Genomic DNA, 10,409 nt, shown 5'->3' with positions numbered 1-10,409 from the left:
AAAAGATATAGAACAACTACGAAAACCACTTACTAAAAAACTAAGAAAACCACAAAAAATAGCTTTAAGAAACCAACACGAAAAAAACGACTAAGTACTAGAAAAACCAACTACAAAACCAACTGCCACAAATACTAAAATATAAACCAGTTAAAACCAACTTTACCAAAACCATCACGCTCAAAAAAAAGCCATAATAACCAAACCACATAGTCCCTGACAGCCAAAGGCACACCCGTAACGACTCAAAACACCACACTGATCCACCAGACGTCATCCAGACCGTGCCCGGACATCTGCCCTCAAACTCGGGCCCTCCCCTGTCCCCTTAGCCCTCCCTCGGCCCTCCCCTGCCCCCTTTGAGACTCCCTCCGCCCCCCTGAGTGTGGTGGGAGGCTAAGTCCCCCTGTCCCCCTTGGGGCTCCTCCTGAGTGGGGCTGTGATGGGGTAAGCCCATCCATGGTGAAGGGGTCTTCTGTGGGACTTGGAGTGGCTCCTGGGTGGTGATGACTCCTTGGTGGTGGTGGTCTTGGTCCTGCAGGAATGAGCTGGAGAGAAGAGAAGCTGGGTTCTGTATCCTGCTGAAGAAGATGACTTTATTACAAGCATCAGGTAAGATCTCTTTGGAATGGCTCTGGCCTTATACCTTAGGGGGTACAGGGAATTTCCTGGTTACTAAGGTTTGGGTAAGTGGCTGGAGGTGAGCTAGACTGAGCTGCTTGCCACATATGTTGGTGCTATGGGTGGTTTTCAGTATCAACACTCTAAGTAGGCTGAGTGATTATGAAGGAGGGAAGCTGCTATTATGCTCTCTAGGGCTTTATTGTCATTTCTTCTTGGCAAGAAAAAACATAACCAAATGGGGAAATAAATGGAAATGCTGGTGAAAGCTGTTCTGAGAGCTCTCTGAGGACAACTGATTTATATATTTTTTAAAAAATTTAAACTATCTCTTTGGGCAGAGTTTTACTTGGTATGTAAGAGTGTGCCCCCTGTACAATGTGCTGAATTGCTAGATGGGGGACTTAAAAAGATCTGGATTTAAATAGTGAAAAGCTAGCTCTCCCTCAATAGCTTGTCTCCTGCTTCATCTTCTTACTAGAGCAAAACTGTGAAGGATGCCTTCAGGATAAAATTCTATTATTATTTCAATGCCTACCTCTAAAATACTGGTAACTAAGCTGATTTCTGTGGTTTGATAAGTGAGTGATAATTCCTTTTTGCAGAATTATTGGCTCCTGAAGGCTCTTTGGTGGGATTATTTCTGATGTGAGCGCTACTGTTCTGCGTTGCCTGTGGGATCTGAGATGCCTGAGACTATCTGCCCTGTAGGGGAAGGACTAGGCTTAGCTCACTTGAGGGTTTGTGGTGGAGTGGATACCTGTCTGTCTCTAACTTAAAACAGTAATTCCTTACATACCTCACAAAGATGTGTGGTCTCTTTCTGTGCGTTGGCCTCGCTCGTTTGCTGCTGAAGGTTTTCATCTTGGGGAATGTGAAGAGGAAGAGGGATGATCCCTGAAGTGATTGGCTCTTTGGCACTGCATGCTCTGTAAAAGACAAAGTGAGACTTCAATCAATAACAAATATTTTTACAAGTTACCTATGGCATAGATACTGTGCATCAGACTTGCTTTGTGCAGAGTATAATGGCTGACTGTGTTGCCAGTGTTTGTGTTGTTGTAGCTGTATTTCCAGATAGAATTGTTTCTTGAGCTCAGTATGGCTCAGTGACTGCCTTGTTTTACAATAAATAAAGAAGAAAAAAAACCTTGTTTTCTTTTTTTTTTTTTGTTTTAAAAAAGAGCTCACTGAGAACAATCTCTGCTTTCTCACTAGGTAAACTGAGCTAGTGCTTCAATGCGTGACCCTTTAAGTCCAACATTGAAGTTAGTGCCTGTGAACCTTTGTCACATGCTGAGACTTAACTTTAACTATACAAACTTAACTATAGAAATGCATCATGCTCTGCATTTTGCTCTTTAACAAAAGTAAGAGAACTGCACTGTGGTTCTGCCATACACGAATATACTACACACAAGCATTTCTATCTCTATGTGAGTATGTAATTATTAATTGGTTTCACTTGCAATTAGTTAAGGATCTATTGGTGCTGCCACTAAAGTGAAACTTGTGGGTAATTCAAGGGAGAAATTTAAGGAAGCAGCATCATATGTAACTCAAACACTAGTGACTAAACTGCAGCACAGTTTTGATGAGTTACAGGGTAATTTTACTCACTAATTCCTTATTATGGTGGTAGGCAATTGAGGTGTTGCTCTCTGAGATAAACAGAATGGGGTGTTATTTTAAATAGGGATGTCTAAAAAGTATATTACTGAGAGAAACTTTATGGATAAGCAAATCCACTAATTAAATGTCTTTTTGTTTATAGAATCAGAAAGCCAACCTGGTTGGAATGGACATGCGACTCCTACTTCTATGTGAGATTGCCCTGACTTCAACTGTTCAAGATGAGAGCTGCATCCAAGCTCTTTGTGAAGTCTGTCTGCCCTGGGCTGTGACTGCTGCCTCAAGGAAGCCTGTTCTGATATCTCAGCCTTCCTTAGAGTGAGCTTTTTCTTCATCTCCAGCCTGTGCTTCTTTTGACCTAACAAACAGAAAAGCTGCCTGGGAAAAGAAGCTGACCCCACCTTGCAAATGCTCCCTTTCAGCTAAGTTGAATGGAAGGAATTTGAGCCCTTCTTTGGATGCTGCCTGAGAGCATTATTGTTGTCTTTTAATTATGCTAAGTTAATATAACAGCCATTTATTGACTTAATGTATTAGACATCTGAAGTTAACGGATGTATTGTTCTAATAGTGAAATGGAATAAAACCTATTGAATTACCCTGAACTTAGTCAGTTTTACACTCTGTATCATTTCACTGATCACATTTTCTACATACTAACATTATGCATAATGGCTGAACAACAACTTGGGTTGCAGCAATACAAGCCTAAAATTGAAAAAAAACAAAACAAAACACTGAAACACCACCTTTCACACTCCTCTGTGGGGTCATAATATATTTCCTGAGTGCCTGCACTGTCTTCCCTTCCAAACAGAGCTACCTGCTCTCCCTACCCAGTCACTTTAACTAGAGGGCCAGACTGTACAATTGTATCCCTCAGCCAGCAAAGACAAAAAAGGACTTCCTTTCTCTTTTTTAATTTTATGATAAATCAGAAACAAAAGCCCTCATCCCTTAGTGCACAGGAGCTAAGCAAGAACAAATGGCATTAGACAGTGAGCAGCTTTAAAAATCTAACCTAACTTTTGTCCTATAATTGTATATGTGGAGTAATAAACCTTCACCAGACAGCGAGGAAAAAAAAAAAAACTTTTCCACTATCTATGCTCACCTGTGGTAATTACATCCACACTAATCTCCCTTCCACACCAATCTGGGTTACTGAGCAGAGAAGTAAAGCCTTTACCCCCATACCTATGCAATTAATGTCAAACTAAGGGGATTTTTTTTCTTTAAAATTAGAAAAAAACCCAAAAACCAAAAAAACATTACAAGGACAATAGGAGGTCTTAAACTACTTTACCTGCATTAGGCTTCCTCTGCAGTTTGTAGGTTCTTAAGGACTCAATGCACAAAAAAAAAAAAAACAACAGCAGAAGAAAGAGAAAAAAAGTAAGGGAAGAGCAATGCTTTGGAATTCATCTTTGTAACTGCACCGGTCTGCTGCAGAGAACATGACCCTAGAAGAAGAATGCTCATCTGTCTCCAAAGATTATATAGGCACACACAATAACTCTGCAGAGGAGGAATCTCCCAAAAGAGATCCTTCCTCGGTGGGGGTCAGCCTTTCAATGAGGCTTAAGAGAGGCGGAGCTGAATCCAGCTGAATTCAGCTTGGCTGAATCCTCTTCACCTGCGCTCCCGAGCCTGACCCCATCTCTTCTTCCAGGTGCTCTCTGGCTGGTTGGGGCCCTGACTCAGCAGTTCCCTTACAGTCATGCAAATGTTACTGCTTACAGTATAAGCTATTTAGACTGAGACACACTGTCCTTTTTAATTTTATTAGATGTGCCCCAGACTTTCCAGGTCACCAGTCTCAAGACTTCCCAAAATAGCACCATCAGTCACAGAGTGCTGTTTTATGTTTAGTCACACTAAAGCAATATGTTAACCTCTGTCAAGTCAATTTGAAGGTGTATGTAATTTATTTTGTTCCTAGCTGAGGCATTAAAAAAAAAAAAACAAAAAAAAAAACCTCTTCACAAATCTTCATTCAACAAGTCTTACTTTGGTTTTCTTGTCTTTTTTCTTTTTTTTTTTTTTTTTTTTTTTTTTGGCTTATTTTGTATGTGTGTGTGTTTTGTTCTGGCTCCTTTTTTTTTTTTTTATTTTTTTTTTTTTTTTTTTTTAATTAATAAACTTTTATGATTTTTATAAGATGTTGAAATTGTCTTGTTTGCAGACATCAGACAGAACTGCTTCCCTGAGGGAAGATAAATTGCTCATCCTTCTTGAACACTACAATAATGCAACAATAGTAATGTACAGCTGGAAATAGTACAAGAATGGTGGAAAAAGATAGCCAGAGATTATAGAAAAAAACTCACCAATTCAGAGGCCTTCGGTCTAGATGGAAAATGTTGAAGCTCGTCACACAAACACCACGAAGGAGCCATCTCCAAAAGAGATGCTGCCTTAGTGGTGGTCAGCCCTTAAATGAAATCTAGGACAGGTGGAGTCGAGCTGAATTGCCTCCACCCACGTTCCCACAGCTGACCCGACAATTGCCTCGGGTGCTTAATCACAGGTTCGGTCTGTGATTACCAGTTTCCTATGCACTTCTCAATAAGTTTCCCCAGACATGAAATCCCATAAACTTGTCTAGCTTTGCAAAAGCACACAAGAATGGGTCGAACAAATTCTTAGATAGAAAACCTATTTCACCAGTTGGTACTGCCTCTCCTAACAAAAAAAGTTGAGGGAATCGGGTTAATTTATTTCAGAGGAAAAAAGGCCTCATTGCAGGCTTCTAGCACTTGCGAGGAGATGATTATAAACATGAGAGGGACTTGCCTTTTATGTGGTCTGTGTGTGTGTAATGCTACGTGATACAAAGCACAGCAGTAAGAGCGGCACAACAAAGTGCTGGGCTGCAACAAACGAGAGCGAGCCCAAACGCGGGAGCTGCCACAGATGCAGAAACAAAGAAAAAAAGCCGCTTACCTTCACAAAACCTCTACAGAACCACGATCACAAGTAAGATGCTCTCACCTCCACCGCCGACCCTAAAATGAGCTCTGCGAGGCGGTGGATCCTGGCTCCACCCCTTCCCGTCACTAATCTGTATTGCGTACACCTGAGCTGCCCTGGGTTGGCCCTGCCTTCCCACCAGGTGTTCGATCACGGCTTCCAGCTGAGCCTTTCTTTTTTAATTTCTTTTTTTAAAAACAAACACAATGTATAATGGCACACACACTGTAAGCCGTTCCTAAGTCAATAGCGAAGCACTGATGTGGTGTCACGGAGTTCTCTGTAGAGCTCACTCCGTGACAGCGGGAACAAACGCAGGGAGACAAGGAACAAAGGCACCTCCCTTCTCGAACTGCGCGGTGCGGCGCGGACACGTGCGATCCGGGAGAGGGGAAGGAAAATTGCGAATGGGTCTAGGAAGGGAAAAAAACGAACAACAAAAAAAAAAAGATCTACTTGTATTTTACACATAGTTACTATGATTATTGCTGCCTGGGGTCTGGCTTTTGTTCTCTTTTCAGGTTTTGTTCATGGTAACATGTAGATGCTTTAATTTGGAACACAGGCTTACTTCAAATTTATTTTGTAACTGGGGATGTGCAGTGTATTTCACACTGCGTCCATTCTATTTGTTCCTTATTGTCATCTTTATTTTTAATCTATACTATTTGTGGGTTTAGTGCTGATACCTAATTTTTGCTTAGCTCTGAAGTACAAAGCTAACTCATTTGATATAAGGCAATGGAACAAGTTCTGAGTTGAGTAAAATATTGTGTATTGTAAAATATTGTGCGAATGTGAAATATAGGCAGGGAAGGGTGCATCTGGATGAAGGGAAATTTGAATTAATATTATTAATAAATATCTCATAAAAAAAGACATGTCTGAAAGAATCTACAAAAAATATTTTCTTTTCCTTTTGTTTCTTATTTGTTACAAAACCACCTCCATAAAATAATGATCGAGATTAAATTGGGCTCCAAGAGGTTGTTAACGCAGTTAACCCAATTAGCCCTTTGGGGTCATGTGAGGTCAAATTTGACCTGCTTGGGGTTACTAGAGGTCACCCAATTAGCCCTTTGGGGTCACTTGAGGTCAAATTCGGCCCCATTGGGGTTACTAGAGGTCAAACTTCAAAATTTTTGGCTGCTTGGGGTCACTTGAGGTCACCCATTAGCCCTTTGGGTCATGTGAGGTCAAATTTGAGCCTCTTGGGTTTACTAGAGGTTCAAATTTCAAAATTTTTAGCATGCTGGGGTCGACTAGGTCACCCAACTAGCACCTTTGGATCATCGTGAGGTCAAATTCGCCGCTTGGGTTACTACAGGTCAACTTCAATATTTCTTGCTGCTTGGAGGTCACTGAGGTCACCCAATTAAGCCCTTTGGGTCACTGTGAAGGTCAATTTGACTCTGCTTGGGGTTACTAGAGGTCAAACTTCAAAATTTTTGGCTGCTGGGTCACTCGAGGTCACCCATTAGCCCTTGGGGTTCACTTGAGTCAAATTTTTGCCTGCTTGGGGTTACTAGAGGTCAAACTTCAAAATTTTTGGCTGCTTGGGGTTACTAGAGGTCACCCAATTAGCCCTTTGGGGTCATGTGAGGTCAAATTTGGCCTGCTTGGGTACGTAGAGGTCAAAACTCCAGAATTTTTGTTGCTGGGTCAACTCGAGGTCACCAATAGCCCTTTGGGTCACTTGATCGTCAAATTTGGGCCTCTTGGGGTTACTATGAGGTCAAATTCAAAACTTTTTAGCTGCTCGAGGGGTTCACTGAGTCACCCCAGATTAGCCGTTGGGATCACGTGGGTCAAATTCGCCCCTTGGGTTACATAGCAGGTCAAACTTCAAAATTTTTGGCTGCTTGGGGTTACTAGAGGTCACCCAATTAGCCCTTTGGGGTCACGTGAGTTCAAATTTGGCCTCTTGGGGTTACTAGAGGTCAAACTTCAAAATTTTTGGCTGCTTGGGGTCACATAAACCTCAACTGTGACACAAACTCCACTAAGGTACCTCTCGCCTCCGCTGCCGACCCTTCAATGAGATCTCGGAGGGGGTGGGTCCTCGCTCCACCCCTTCCAGTCACTAATCTGTATTGCGTACACCTGAGCTCTCCCGGGTTGGCCCTGCCTTCCCACCAGGTGTTCGATCACGGCTTCCAGGGGAGCCAATTTTCTGTTATTTTGATTAACATTTTTTTACTTTAAACAAACAATCACCACGTATGATTGCACACACACTGTAAGCCGTTTCTAAGTGAAGAACGAAGCACTGATGTGGTGTCACGGAGCTCTCTCTAGAGCTCACTCCGTGACACCGGGAACAAACGCAGGGAGACAAGGAACAAAAGCACCTCCCTTCTAGAACGGCACGATGCGACGAGGCCCAGACGCGTGCGCTGCGGGTGAGAGGAAGGGCAGGAAGATTGCGAATGGGTCTAGGAAGGGAAAAAAAAAAAAAAAAAAAAAAAATTGCTACGAGAAGGAACGGCAGTTTAATAAACCCAATATCACAAAACAATAGCGAGAGACTCTCAACACGGAGAAAACCGAGTCCCAATCTCAACGCCGGGATGTCGGAGAAGTTCCGACCGCGCCGTCTCCTCGCCGGGAACCGGGCGAAAAAAAAACCCCGTCCCCGTCCGACCTCCCCTCCGGTACCGCCCCCTCCCCCCCCCACCCCCCCCCAATGCCCAATTAAGGCGGACCGCAAAAGAGAGAGAAAACAATGTCCCCTTCACTCCCGGTATCCCACAAGGTGTTGTGATGTGGAATAGCAACAGCGACCAAATTAAACAACCCTAACGAGCGGTTGTTGATCTGGAGTGCTTTTGATAAAACTTCCCTTTTAGGTTTGGAAAAGTCTCCGTTGTACCAGTAATCCGTCGGATCCTCTGGTGAACACGTCACTTAATTCACGTACAGTTTAATACTCTTCTCCTCACTAATGCTCTACTAAACACGTACAAAACTTCAGACCACTTACTTGCCTTGAAGTACAACACCGCAATTGGTAGGACCGTGCAATGACACAAACAAAAGAAACACAAAACCAAACACACGCTCACTATGGTGAAGTTTAGCCAACACGAGGTCTTTAATAGCACATAGGCCACATTACTGATGCGCCGCAGAAAGTAATCATTTACTGTGGAAGTCACATTCTCTGGCTTCGTTGTGAAACAGGATCCAGGTTCATTGGAAGCCTGTAACTGTACACGGCTGCTGAACAGTCACTGTCTTCTTCAGGTATCCTATTATAAAAACAGATTCTCTAGGCAATGGGAAATAATTCTGATTTTGAGGCTGCCATTTTTGTACCACTTCAGTCGAACACAAAATACTATTCTACAAGAACTTCGAAGAATAAAAGCCTATGTCTTTAACTGCTACCTATTACTTACTCTAACAGAGATAGATGACAAGAAGCGCGGATCTGTTCTATCTGGCAGTACCTAAAAGTGAACTGGCTTGTATCACGACTAGAGCAAATCTCAAACCTACATTTGATTGCTCAGTTTCTTTCCAGTGAAGTGGCTGAGTGTCCGTGAATGGTTTCTGATGCTGCGGACAGTTGGCCGCGGCTAAAGGACGCGCCCCCGTCTGGTCGTTCTCTCGGCGCTCCTTTTCATCGCGAACTACAGGTAGAAATCTCTGACACCAAAAGAACGGGGAGATAAATCGCTTACATATTCTGTCCTGAGAAAAATAGGCTCGGCTTGAGAACATTAACTTCCTGTCAATTACAATAAATACTTACTGATTTGAGTAGTGGCAAATAATAACATAAAAAATATATATATTCTTTGGGAAAACACTTTTCTTCACCCTGTTTCCTACGCTGCAGTTCTCACTAAGAACGTCCTCATTCATATTAGTTCTGGGTCGTGGGTTGTGCTGATACCCTTCTGTGACAGAGTAGACAGTGAAGGACTATGTCGTGTTTTCTCTCCACTGTTCCTTCCCTCTCCCTCCTTTTTCCTGCTCCGTTGTGTGTCCCCTGTACGCTGCCGTCCCTTTGGGGTGTACCCGATTCGGCGGCCGCTCGTCCGTGGGCGGCGGTCCTTTGGATGAAGTGACTCCTCTCGGGTGCATTATCTGGGTGCGGGTCGCCCGCTCCGCCGTGGCGCGTCTCCGTCTCCGACCTTCACGATCCCCCCCCGCTCCTTTTCACTCGTGTCGTATCCCCGTCCGGTTCTGCCGGCGGAGAAACGCCGCCAAACTAAGCGTGGAGAAGCGGGTAGCCGACTCAGTATGAGTGATAAACAAGCTTCCGCTTTATTGCCCGAAAAGCCATAATTTGACAGCAGACAGACGAGGGTGTTGAAAATCACACTCGCTAATTGGAGGAAAGCTACCGCAATAACAACCCTAAAACCCCCCTTCAAAGCTGCGAGCCGTTCATTCTTTTCCTAGAGGTGTCCTCGGTTCTCACGCTGTTTATCCTGCTCCGCAGCTGCTGCTCTGTGAAGTCCTTATCTCGATCCGTAGCCGCTGCTTTGTAAAATCCTTCTTGTACTGCAACACAGTTCTTTCTGTCTTTTCTTACGTGTCTTTTCACCAGCAAGTCCGCAAACAAAATAATCTAGGTCCTGGGATAAGTGTGGTGCAGAGCGGCCTGAAAACAACTGTAATCATTGTAGCCGTCCCCTAATATTTACAGAGAGCTCTCCTGCTGTGCAGATCGGCTTGAAAACAACTGTAATCATTGTGGCCGTCCCCTACTATTTAACAGAGAGCTCTCCTGCCGCTCCCCGTCCTCCCAAAGTCTTGCCTCGGAAACCCAACACACATACCAACGCCTATTAATAGGAAGGAAAAAATATATATATTAGCAGGATTTCCATCAAAAAGATCAGCTCCGTCCCAGTATATTCATACGTGACAAAGCAAGTAAAAACTGAGCCAAGTACAGAGCTTCTCTCCATACATTTTAAAACCAATAGTCTTCAAAAAAAAGACTCAGAGTGTATGGAAAATTAGTAATCACGGCCTGAACCACTGATTAATCAGCTGAGGTGAGTGTCCTGTCAGCTTTCGGATCACAGGTGAGGGTAATTCAGCTGGGGTCCTGGAAGGGGTGCAGCTTGACTCCACCTCTCCTACACTACATTTAAGGGCTGACCACCACTAAGGCAGCATTTTTTGAAACTGCTCCTCGGAGGTGGTCGGATAGCCAGCCTCAG

General features: G+C 43.6%; 1 long non-coding RNA gene across 1 annotated transcript; it reads left to right on the top strand.

The window, feature by feature from the left end:
* The first annotated feature begins 494 nt into the window (after positions 1-494).
* LOC107314526 lies at positions 495-2,858 on the top strand. The gene is made up of 2 exons (XR_001555481.2): positions 495-612; positions 2,396-2,858. It is a non-coding gene; the product is annotated as an uncharacterized LOC107314526 (long non-coding RNA).
* The last annotated feature ends 7,551 nt before the right edge of the window (positions 2,859-10,409 follow it).

Source organism: Coturnix japonica, chromosome 5 (genome assembly GCF_001577835.2).
Source record: "Coturnix japonica isolate 7356 chromosome 5, Coturnix japonica 2.1, whole genome shotgun sequence".
NCBI classification, from domain to species: Eukaryota; Metazoa; Chordata; class Aves; order Galliformes; family Phasianidae; genus Coturnix; species Coturnix japonica.
The sequence above is the reverse complement of the archived record's forward strand: the minus strand, read 5'-3'. Positions and strand labels throughout refer to the sequence as shown.